Source organism: Aotus nancymaae, unplaced genomic scaffold (assembly GCF_030222135.1).
Source record: "Aotus nancymaae isolate 86718 unplaced genomic scaffold, 86718_ANA_hifiasm-v0.15.2.pri h1tg000007l, whole genome shotgun sequence".
Lineage (NCBI taxonomy): Eukaryota > Metazoa > Chordata > Mammalia > Primates > Aotidae > Aotus > Aotus nancymaae.
Window position 1 is genome coordinate 1,071,802 of NW_026988418.1, and position 12,675 is coordinate 1,084,476.

General features: G+C 48.2%; 1 pseudogene; it reads right to left on the bottom strand.

Annotated features, from left to right (window-relative positions):
- Nucleotides 1-9,887: 9,887 nt before the first annotated feature.
- LOC105707986 (peptidyl-prolyl cis-trans isomerase FKBP3-like) lies at nucleotides 9,888-11,240 on the bottom strand (annotated as a pseudogene).
- Between the last annotated feature and the right edge of the window lie 1,435 nt (nucleotides 11,241-12,675).

The window sequence follows — 12,675 nt, forward strand, 5'->3', positions numbered from 1 at the left end:
GGGCAACAAGAGTGAAACTCCATTTCAAAAAAAAAAAAAAACCCAAAAATATAAAGCATTTAGGGATATGTGCTCAGGAGAAAAAATAAAGCAGGGAAGAGGCTGGCAAGTGTCCAGGGGCGGTTGAGATTTGATGGGTTGGTCAGGAGCCTGCTGGACTTCACTGAGAAGGTGACAGTAAAGGAAGTGAGGGAGTGAGCTGTGCTGTTTACTGGGGGAAGAACATTCTAGGCCAGGTGAAGATCCTGGGGCAGGAACTTGCTGGACATGTCGGAGCAACTTCAAGGGGGCCAGTGGGCTTGGAGAGGGCAGAACAGAGAGAAAATCGGTCAAGGAGTTATTGGAGTCAAGAAAGGCAAGTGAAGGAAAGAAGGGGCTAGGGGCAAGGGTGATGTGGGGCGGGCATGGCGAGGGTTGTGAGAGGCAACGGTTTTTCCTTCTACCCTATAAGAAGCAGGAGAGGGACAGCTTCGAGAGGAGGGAGCAGGAGAGGGCTCTGCCTTCTGTAGCCAGAAACAGGCTTGCAACTCTTGACTGGGTCTTTGTTCCCTTGTAGACCCAGGTGCAATGCAGAATTGCCTCCATTTCCCCTCTAGACTCCTACCAGCTGCTCCCCTGTCCTGGCTACAAGAAAGTCCTGCCCTAAGGGCACTGCTGGTCTGGAATGGCATCTTCCTTGTCCCTGGGTTTCTGCTGCTCTCTCTGCCTGCCCTCTGACACCTCAGGGAATACTGACTCCGTGGTCAGGCTCGTTAAGTGCTCGCCATGGACTGGCCACTCTTGGAGCTCCTACTATCCAGCCATTCCCCTCCATGTTCCTGAAGTCCAGCCTCCAACCTGCCCCAAGAACAATGCAGGAGAGATCCAGGGCCTGGAGAGGCTGGCAGTGTAGGGAAGAGGTGGCAAAAGAGGAAATAGATTGGGAAGGTTGTGAGTTCTGTGGGCACAGTGGGGCTGGGCAGAGGTCTCCTACCCAGCAGGAGTCTAGGACTGTGGTGTGGAGGTGGTGCCAGGGCAGGTGATGTCTGGGCTGGGAGCGTGTGGACTGGATTTATTTGTCCAATGCCACACCCCACCCCAGAGCCCTAAGTGCTCAGTATCATAAATAAAACTCACCTAATAAATCTCCCCTGTAAATTTTCTGCGTAGAATTTCATTACTTGTCTTGTTTCCAGTCATTAGGTTTTAGTCCAATTCGGAGTTGTCCCGATGGCTGTGTAAATCATGCCTGCACCCTGGGGAGCGTGAACTGCAGGGAGAAATCACGCCTGGGCCTGCAGGGGTGACAGCTCAAGCCTGAACAGCTGGACCCTGTGGGGAGTCAGCTGCTTGCACTGAGCGCCTCCTCTTCTCCTTGCCCTGGATGGGGAAGGAACTACCATTAACTGAGCACCTAGCGAGTGCCAGGAACTTTATATACATCATCTCGAATCCTCACACCAGCCGCATAAAGTAGGAATTACTATCACCATCTTAAAGAATGGAACTGAGGCTTGGACAGGGGAGGTTGTTTACCTGAAGTTACACAGCTCAGCTGGTTTGTACCTGACATAGTCTGGCTTTGAGCTTAGGTTTATCTGGCTCCAAATCTACTGCATCTACTGCCTCCTAGTGTCATAGTTAGAAGAGACTGTAGAGAACCTAGCACAGTGCCACACCTTCTGCCAGCATTCGTCAGTTACTAGCTGGAATCAACCCCAGAGTGGTCTGTTCTCCTATACGGACTCTGAACCATTTAGGAGGCTTTCCTCACGCCCAGTGGCTTTCCATGGCTCTCTACCTGCTGTGCTTTCGGACACATGGCCCCTTGGGCCTTTGCACACTCATAATTATGCATCTAGGTCCAGGACTGTTGAGTTATTATTTTTCTTCTTTTCTGAAGCATAAGCTCCATGAGGATAGTGGCCACATTGGCTTGACCTGCCAGTGCATTTCCAGGATCTAGTATACTATACAGCACATAAAGGTGATTAACACATTTTTTATTGAGTGACTGGATGTAATAATGAATGAATGAATGCAGTCACACCAGAGCGGGGAAGGAGGAGATATTAGTATGTCCACACCTCCTCTGTGCAGGTCAGTTATACATTCCCAAAGCCCAGTGGAGGCCTGAGTGGGTAGGGAGAATTCTGGAACCTCATGCCCAGGCCCCAACTCAGTGCTAATCTTAGCTTTCACCTCAACATCAACTTTTAGCCTTTGACCCAACTCAAACTCCAAACTCAGCCTCAACCCCTAATCCATTTCTAACTCTGATCTCAGTCTCAAGTCCAAACTCAACACCTGACCCCACCTCAGCTCCAACCCAATCGCAGCCTTCCCGTCAACTATAGCCCCACCCCTAGTTCCACCTCAAAATCAACTTCCATCTCAGCCCCAACTTAAATACAGATCCAACTCCCACCTTAGCCCCCGCTTCGGACCTCAACCCCAGCACCACTAGTCAAAAGCAGTGGCTCTCCTCACCTGTGGGCGGGGAGCAGGTCTTCAGATGTCGACTGTCCCATAGGCCTGTCATCCTTTCTCCCACCTGCCTTACAGCTTGGAGAGGGGAGGAGTCCTGCCGGCCTCTTGTGAGAACTCTAATAATTTTTCATGCCTGTTTCATGTTTATGGTTCACAAACCACACTCACTTCCATCAGCCCACCAGATAGATGCCGTAACCGCCCACGGAGAGGTCTGCATTTCTTGATGTTACACCGGCAGAAATGGAGGTTATTAAAAGCTTTAACTGGTTTGTGGTAAAGGGGGTGCTCTAAGCCAGCTTTTCTCAGTTTCATGCTGTCCCTAGTCTCCCTGACCTGGGTAGAAGATGAGAGAGGCTCTTGGTTCTGTGTGTGTGGATGTAACAGCTGGGACCCCTACCCCCAGCCCTCAGCACCCTTGGATGGTCTCCACTAGGGAATGTAACAGAAACATTCTTGATGCTTCCCACCCTGAGGTCAGGAGCTTGTGTGGGAGACAGGCAAGTGACATGGGGACCGGGGGAAGTGTGTGGTGGGGTTGAGGAGTTTGGTTAGGGCCCTGGCAGGAAACAAAATCCACTCCTAATGGTTTCTCTGCAGAGACTGTGATGAATGGGCTACCTACAGAGGCCTGGGTGGAGATTTTAGGAAGCGGCAAGAGAGGTGGGGCTCCAGGGACTAGCAACGGTCAGAAGTCCTTACCACCTCGAGGGCACCTCGAGGGCTGATGGGATGAGGGGAGGGAATGTTGTTATTGGAGCCGGTGCTGGCCGGTGTTGTGGAGGAGGGAATGCCTGGTGCAAGCCGTAGCCATGGAGAAACACAGCCACTGCTAAAAATGTTGCCCAGGAGGGAGGGAGTGAGGAGGGAATCCCTCACCTCCCTCTTCCCCTTCCCTCTAACCTCTGCCAGTGCCTCCCACCAGCTGAACCCAATCGGGGCACCCAGGCCAGGGAGTCCTCTGGGGTCAGTCTCCTGGGGCACAGCACAGGGCTGAGAAGGGCAGGGCATGAATCTGGGCCAGAGGATCAAATGGAGAATAAACAGCACGGGGAGAAAGCAAGAGCAAAGGGCAGGTCTTCCAGGAGAGACAGACAGACAGAGAAAGCGAGGGAGGTGGGGAGTGTGTGTGAGAGAGGGAGTGAGAAAGGGCTCAGTCATTTGTCTGGGCAGGTCTGCAGAACTCAAATCCGGCTCATCTGCGTCTCCTCAAATAAACTTCTTGGAAGTGAATGCCTGAAGCGGGCAGAGTGCAGAGAAGTCAGCAAATATGTGCATAGTGAATTCCAAGCCTTCTGTTCCCAGCTCCTGGGAGGAGCAGCAGTGCCTTGGGGTGTCCTGCCTCGTCTCCGTCGGAGCCCCTGCCTGGCCGCTCTAACCCCAGGGAATGGCCTCCACTGTGGGCTCATGGAAACTGGGAGAAGAATCTCCCATCCAGTAAATCTGAGGGCCAGAGGAACATGAGTAACACTGAAAAGGGAGTCTGATTTCCGGGGTTCACGTGAGCCTGCACATGCATGATTCAATAGCAGTTGCCCAGTGCCTTCGGGAGGCGAGCTGGATGAGGATGTTGGTCCCATTTTATAGATGAGGAAACTGAGGCTGGAAGGGACTTTCCCAAGGCTACGTTATGAGTTAGTTGCAGAGCTTTGAACTTGGACCCAGACTGAGGCTAAAACCTGACCTTACACTGAGCCCCAGTCCCAGCCCCTGAACATGGTCCCTGAACATGGCTCAGATTTTGCCCCAACAGCATCTGGACCAGGAGGTTGGATCAGCCTGGGATACCCCCTGAATACTTTCATATTAATTCTGCTGTGGACAGATGCCTGGGATACCCCTGAGGCTTGGCATTTTTCCAAAAGAAACTTTTACTCAAGAAAGATCATCTTTATTTATGAAATACTTATTCTGTGCTGGGCACCATGCTAAGCACTTTGCATGAATTATCTCATTTAATTCTCTCAACAATTTATAAGTTTGAAACTATCATTATCCTCGTTTTACAAATGAAGAAACTGGGGCTCTGGGAGTAACTTTTCCAGTATCCCACAGCCAGTACATTGTGGAGCTGGGATTCAAAGCCAGGTCTCAATGCCTCTGTAGGATTTCACTATTATGCTCTACTGCCCAACAGGGACCAGAAATTGTCGGTTTTCTTTTTCTATTAAAAGCAAACATCTTACATATCCCTAACCAGGAGGGGCCACAGGTAGGCTTGATAGGCACAACCCCCAGGTTTTCCAGCCCTGGTCTGGGCCACAACTGGGCAAGGACAACCCACGCGGTGATAGAGGAGACCGGAGAGTATGGCCTTCCTTACCATGGCCCAGGGGAAGGAGGGGAGATCCAGAGGACCTATGGGCCATGGAAGGAATATCCTGTCTTGCACAGGACACAGCATCTGTACTCATTCCACCCACGGGCCTGGTCCACAAGGCATGGGCATGCTCCACACTTGTGACAGATATATGTCTGCCTGCCAAGAGAAGCTGGTGAATGCATGCAAGGAGCTTTTCCCTATCTTTGCTGTGTACAGTGCTAGGCCTGTGAGAGATCAACCAAAGCCCCAGCTCAGAACTATGGGGAAAAGAGATAGATAGGCAAAACACACCTTCCAGGAAAATCTGACTAGGGCTGTGCCCGCAGGAGAGTGCAGGTTTCTTACTGCCATCTATTCCCCCAAGCAGCCCCTTCCTGGCTCTCCTTGTACATCCATGACTCTCCTCTTGTGTCCCAACCCTAAAGGTTCCCAGGAAAGAGGAGGGGACTCTGGATCCTGACCTTTCCATCTGCAGATCCTGAGGTGTGGAGATGCTGTTCCTGGGAGCCAGAGACATGGCCTCTTCTTTGTGATTTTGGGCAAATCCCTTGCCCTCTCTGGTCTCCTTTCCTCCTCTGCAAAGGGAGCTGGCTGACTTCAGTGATCTCTGGGATTCCTTCACATGAATTTTCCCACGGACTCTCCAGCTCTGAGCCCTGAAGCATCTCTTCAGCCTGTCCCTCCCCTCCCACCTCCAACTACTGGGCAGAGGCTCTGGCCATGGTGCTGAAGGTGGCCATGGCCTCTTGCAGGGGCTTGGAAGAGCGGAGGTGAGCAGGGTACCCACCTCAGGACTTGTGAGGGCGGAGGAAAACTACCCTAATTGAGAATTTACTATGTACCAAGCCCTGTACTGTTCGCTTTACATGCATCACATTGACTGATCACAGTGTCTCTTGGAGGATGAGATTATCATGGGAAACAGCGTTTCAGAAACTGTGGGTCCTGCACCTTCCAGGAAGCAGAAGGCTGTTCTGACTTACTTAGGATTTCAAGTAGCCCTGGTTCCTAGAGATGGTCCTGGGACAATTAAGGGCAGCTGAGAAAACAGTGACATGCAGAAATGGTTGATAAAACTGTGAGGGAACGTCTGTTGACATTGATTCTGAGCCTGCGGCCAGAGATGAATGATTGAAGCGCCAGGCTTGTTAAAGCGAGAGCACGTTTGATTTCTCTCCCCTGCACTGCATGCGATTTCGCTGGAGGGAAGTTAGCAATCAGCTAATTGACATTGAATTAACCATGAAACTCAGCCCGTGCCTTCTCTCTGAAGCGCTCTCCAGCAAGACTTTATCAAGGCTTTGAATTATTGATTATTACTTATAGCTCTGATGGGGTGATTTCCTTTTATTTGTTTTCACGTTGGGTGTCCTTCATAAGTGTCCCTGAGAGTGGGAGGCACCCAGATGCAGAGCTTCTTACCAGAGGAGCAGAGGAGAGAAGGCTAAGTCTGGGAGGACAGGTCTGGACAGTCCATCCTGACCCAGTGAAATAAATCTGTTATTTGTTAAGCTACGGAGCTTTTGTTTTGCATTTTTGCTGCTGTTATTGTAGCAAAGCTTAGCCTAATCTGACTAACAGGGAGTCTGGTGGCCAGGTCCTTTCTGAGACCCCATGATGCCACGCTTACAGTGTCTGAATGTGGCTGTGCTCCCTGCCTCCACTCCAACTCTATCTGTAAGAACTCTTACTCCATGCCTACTGCAACTCCTTCAGATACAGGGATTCTTCCACAACATCCAAACCAAATGGCTTTCTGGACTCTGCTTGCTTGTTCCTGGGACAAGAGTGCTTGCTGTCCTGGGGCAGTAAAAGTGCTCAGCAGCCGCTGTCCCCTTGGCATCATCCATGTAACTTCCACTGCTTTGGGCTCTGTCCCATGGAGCCTCACAGAGTAATTTCTGTTTTTTTTTTTTTTCAGTTCCATGACAACCTTATAAGAATCTGAAATTAGATATACAAGGCCTCTCCTCTTTCAGGCCAAACATCATTTCAACTCTTGAGAAGACTAAATTTCAAGTACCCTCCCTAACTTGGTCCTCTCTTGTATTAGGAATCCAATGTGTCTGGGAGCCTCTGGAAATGCAATACCTAGAACTGGATCTAGCACTCCAGATATGGCCTGAGAGTGATAGAGCCGAACAGACCCGTCACCTTCTTCAGATTGGGTATTAGGCCTTTACTGATGCAGGCTGACTGGGATGAATAGCTTTGTTCTATGGCAGAGACACATACTATTTATTGAAGTCATGTGCTCCTCATGTTTCCCAGCTTCCTTGTGGCCAGGTGGGGCCATGGGACTAGTCTGGCCAGTGACCTGTGAGCTGAAGTGATATGTAACGATTTGGGATGAAACATTATGAGCCAGTAAGTGATGTTCCAGCTCCTTTTCCTTGCCCTGGCGACCTGGAAGCCGAGTATTCTAGATGGCATTGCTATGACACAAGCAGTCTGGATTTCTGAATCACCACTGGAAAGGGAGCCACCCTGAAGTGTTTCTGGACCCACAGTGAACTTTCTTTTCTTTTCCTTTTTTTTTTTGAGATGGCATTTCTCTCTTGTTGCCCAGGCTGGAGTGCAGTGGTACAGTCTCATCTCACTGCAACTTCTACCTCCCAGGTTCAAGTGATTCTCCTGCCTCAGCCTCCCAAGTAGCTGGGATTACAGGCACCCACTACCATACCCTGCTAATTTTTTTGCATTTAGTAAAGATGAGGTTTCACCATGTTGGCGAGGCAGGTCTGACCTCAGGTGATCCACCTGCCTCAGCCTCCCAAAGTGCTGGGATTACAGGTGTGAGCCACTGTGCCCGGCCCACAGTGAACTTTGTATGAGCAGAAATAAACTTTTATGTATTAAGTTACTGAACTTTTTGTTGTAGTGGTTGCTGTTACTGAAGCACAGCCTTGCCAAACCTGACTGACAGGCCCAGCACACTCCTCACTCACACTGGGCATTGATTCTGTTTCATCACCTGTGTAATGCCCCATGTGAAGCCCTGTCCCTCCCCAACTAGACTTTGCAGTGATTCTTTTTATTGGCTTTGAGCTCCATAAGGTTAGCGACCATGTCTTACTCTTTTTATTTCTCCCAGGGCCTAGTCTGCTGCACAGAGAATGTTAACATTTGCAGAGGAAGGGAGTAACAAAAGGAACTTCTGGGTCCATCAAGATAGAAGCAGAAAGCATTTGCTAGGATATTTCTCTAGAACGAGGCAATATGGACTCAAATCTCTAGTTCCATCACTGACCAGCTGCATGTCCCTTAGCCAGTTACTTCTTCTCTCTGCATTCATGTCAAATAGAGGTAACAGTCCCAGTTTCTCAGAAGTTGAAGAGGTAATCATATGTTTCATAAAGCCTGACTGGCACATTGTGTTGTAAAAAAAAGTCAGATGTTGTCATCACCATCACTATAGTTGTCATCACTGTCATCATCAGCGGGATCGGGGGTATTGTTACCTCACACATCTAGGAGGGAAGCAGAGAAGAGAGTCATCCGGGAAGGGTCTCAGCCCCAAGGCTGTCACAGGTGGAGGACTCAGCAGATGCAAGATCAAGCAGATCCTCTCTGGTTCAGGGACAGACATCCTGGGCCCAGCCCTGCAGCACTGCCCCTCAGAGGATGTACACCTACCCAGGCCGCCTTCCCCTTCCTCACTGGACTTTCACTCAACACATGTGTTTGGCTTGAGGTGCAGCTTGTCACATCTGTCTGGCTGGTTCCTCCAGGACAACTCTGTTGCTTCTGGCAGGAACCTGGACAAGGCAATGGGATATTTGGGAGCCAAGTTTCTCTGCTAACAGGCCTTCAGAGTGTAGAGGAGGGAGGGTGGACTCTATGAGGTGGACAGCACACGTGGGCAGATGTCATCTAAAGATCTTAAAACATTTTTGTCTGTGTACCATGCACAGTATACACTGCAGACACCGCAGACACATGTCACTGTGCAAGTGCACAACATGTTGGATGCCCAGGGTCCTTGTGGAAGAAAAGAGAGGGAGCCTACAGTTTTTGAGCACCTATGATGAGCAAGCTATAACCAAAATTAATCCTCACAATTCCATGAGGTAGAGTTTATTATTCCCATCTGAGAGGTGAGAAAACTGAGGCCTAGACAGTGTTTGAAGTGGGGACTTGAATCCAGGTTTGCCTGACTTCAAAGCCTGCCCCTCACCTTTTTTTGAGACGAAGTCTTGCTCTGTCACCCAGGCTGGAGTGCAGTGGTGTGGTCTGCAACCTCTGCCTCGGGGGTTCAAGCGATTCTCCTGCCTCAGCCTCCTGAGTAGCTGGGACTACAGGCATGCACCACCACACCCAGCTAATTTTTGTATTCTTGGTAGAGATGGGGTTTCACTCTGTTGGCCAGGATGGTCTCGATCTCTTGACCTCATGATCCATCAGCCTCAGCCTCCCAAAGTGCTGAGATTAAAGGTATGCGCCATTGCACCAAGCCTGTCCCCTTTTAATTTATTTGTTTATTATTTCTCTTTCAGGACAGTGGATAATTTTTTTTTTTTTTTTGAGACAGAGTCTCGTTTTGTCACCCAGGCTGGAATGCAATGGTGTGATCTTGGCTCACTGCAACCTCCGTGCCCCCATGTTCAAGCAATTCCCCTGCCTCAGCCTCCTGAATAGCTGGGACTACCGGCGCCTGCCACCGTGCCCGGCTAATTTTTGTATTTTTAGTACAGGTGGGGTTTCACCATATTGCCCAGGCTGGTCTTGAACTCCTGACCTCAGTGATCTGTCCGCCTAGGTCTCCCAAAATGCCGGGATTACAGGCGTGAGCCACTGCACCCAGCCAGAAGTGGAAAAATTTTATAGAGCCATGTAGTATATAATACAAGGTAAAAGGAAAAATTTCTCTTTGACCAATATTTTACACAGCTGTAGTAAAATATTTTGGGTTTCAGGGATTTACAAGGGATTACATTTCCCAAAGTTGGGATCAAGGAAACAAGTTTTAATTTCTTGAGCTTTCCAGTTAACCCTTCTCTTACAATAGTAACAAGCTCGAACTAGTTAAGTAAGTTTCTTTAAGGCCAGGCTTGATCATTGTCGCTGATGTCCTTAGAGCTGAAGCACTGCTATTTCAATCAATATCTACCAATTCCACTTCAAAAATGAGTTTTGAATCTGGTGGGATTTTGGCGCCAGGCTGCCCCTTCTTTCTGTAAGGCCGTTTTGCTTCCCTTTCCAGTCGAACCTTTCTCCCTCTACTCATAGTCAATAATGCTTCATCCCATCCTCCAATAACTGCCTGCTCCAGCCTTCAAACTTAAAGGCTTGGCATTTTTTCCTCTTCTTTGAACGTGTTTGAATGTTAGTATCAAAAACAGTCCCATCCTGTAGTGTTCCTGTGTACCAGCAGTGAACAGTATCTCCCTTTGCAGGAAAGTTGGCTTTATCCCTCTTTTTAAGAACAGGTTTCATATATATATATATATATATATATATATATATGATGGGAGACCTAGGCAGGCAGATCACCTGAGGTCAGGAGTTCAAGACCAGCCTGGCCAATATGGTGAAACCCCATCTGTACTAAAAATACAAAAATTAGCCAGGTGTGATGGTGGGTGCCTGTAGTCCCAGCTATTCAGGAGGCTGAGGCAGGAGAATCGCTTGAATGTCGGGGGAGGGCGGAAGTTGCAGTGAGGCCCCACCTGGGCCTCCCATATTTATATATATATATGGAACCTGTTTTTAAAAAGAACATATATATATATTCATATACACACATACATATATATACATACACATATATATATACACACACACACATATATATATATATATATATATATACACATTTATTTTATTTTATTTTTTGATGGAATCTGGCTCTATTGCTCAGGCTGGAGTGCAGTGGTGCAATCTCGGCTCACTGCAATCTCTGCCTCCTGGGCTCAAGTGATTCTCCTGCCTCAGCCTCCTGAGTAACTGGAACTACATACATGCACCACCACGCCTTTCTTTTTTGTATTTTTAGTAGAGATGGGGTTTCACCATGTTGGCCAGGCTGGTCTCGAACTCCTGACCTCAGGTGATCCCCCCACCTGGGCCTCCCAAAGTGCTGGGACAACAGGTGTGAGCCACTGCACTTGGCTGGGTTTTATATATTCTGGTCCTCCTCATCCAGAGTCTCTTCAGACTTGGTTTCTTTGGGTTTCTCTTCACTAAGCCTCACACTTCTTATTTGCTCCAATACTTATACTTTCGGTACCTTTGAAAGGCTTACTTCAAAACGGTGGTTACAGGCTCTAACCAAATGATCCTACTTAGCCATCTTGGCCATATTTTTAATGTTTCCTAATAATTTATGTTTCTGCAAGAAATGAATCTGAGCCATGGTCCTGCAGAAACTGGTAATGTCCTTCTCGGGCAGCAGCTCACTGTGCAGCCGCTCCATGGCCTGTGTCCGCTGTGGAATGGCCACCGCCATCTGCCCCCACTGCCTCTTCCTGTCTTCTTTTTAACACACCACCTACGCTCAAGACTTTTCCTCCAGCCTGATCTTCTACTGCCCTCCAACTTGACAAATGTATACTTTCCTGTCCTCCCTAAAATATTTTATAATCACCAACACTATGGTATGTTCTGAGCCTTGGTTTTCTCTCCTGAAAACAGTACCTATCTATTAGATCTGCTGTGAGGATTGATTAATATCCACAAAATACTTAGTACACTGCCTGGCACAGAATTAGCATTGAGTGTTTGTTATTAATATAATAATGGCCAACATATATTGAGTACTGTTTGTCATATTCCATGGTGCTAAGTGCTTTATTCAGGGTATCTAAATACTCAGAACAATCCTTGCAGCAGGTGTTAGTACCCTCATTTTCAGCTGGGGAGATTGAGGCATAAGAGAAGTTAAGTAGGCTAGGGGAGGTGGCTCATGCCTGTAATTCCAGCATTTTGGGAGGCTGAGGTGGGAGGGTCATTGGAGCCCAGGAGTTTAAGACCAGCCTGGGAAACATAGTCAGATTCTGTCTCTACAAAAAAATAAAAAAATAAAAAAAAGAGAGATTGAGAGAAGTTAAGTGAATTACCCAAGTTCACACAGTCACAGTAAGGAAGAGGCAGTGCAGGATCTAAATTCTCATTATCTGACTCCAGAGGCTGTGCTGCTGCTAGAGCCACAGGACTAATTATAGCCAAGGCCTAATAATAATAATATAATAATCTAGAATAATCACTTCCGTATACTGAGTAGTTGTTATGTGTGAGGGCACAGCTCTCCTCTATACCCGTAATCTCTGCCTCAGTTTTCAAAACTGTCCTCTCTGAGGCAGATTCTATAATTAGCTGAAGTTTTTACACATGAGGCTGAGAGTAAGAACATTATGTAACTTACTCAAGACCTCAAGCTAGGGAGCTGCAGTGTGGGGACGGGAACCCAGGTTGCTGACGTGCATGTGACCGCTGCACTGTATCACCTTCCCAGCAGGGAAGACGCATATATTATATATCATTTGAATGTGATGTAGAGCTTGGATTAAAAAATTATTTATGCAATACATACTGAAAACAAAAAGATTCACGATGTTATAAAAGAAAGGGACACATAAAGATATACTAGGCAAAGGCTAACACTAAAGAAATAGAGGTTGAGGCCGGGCGCGGTGACTCATGCCTATAATCCTAGCACTTCAGGAGGCTGAGGTGGGCGGATTGCAAGGTCAGGAGATCGAGACTATCCTGGCTAACACAGTGAAACCCTGTCTCTACTAAAAATATAAAAAATTAGTGGGCGTGGTGACAGGCGCCTGTAGTCCCAGCTACTTGGAGGGTGAGGCAGGAGAATGGCTGGAACCCAGGAGGTGGAGGTTGCAGTGAGCCGAGATCACACCACTCTACTCTAACCTGGGTGACAG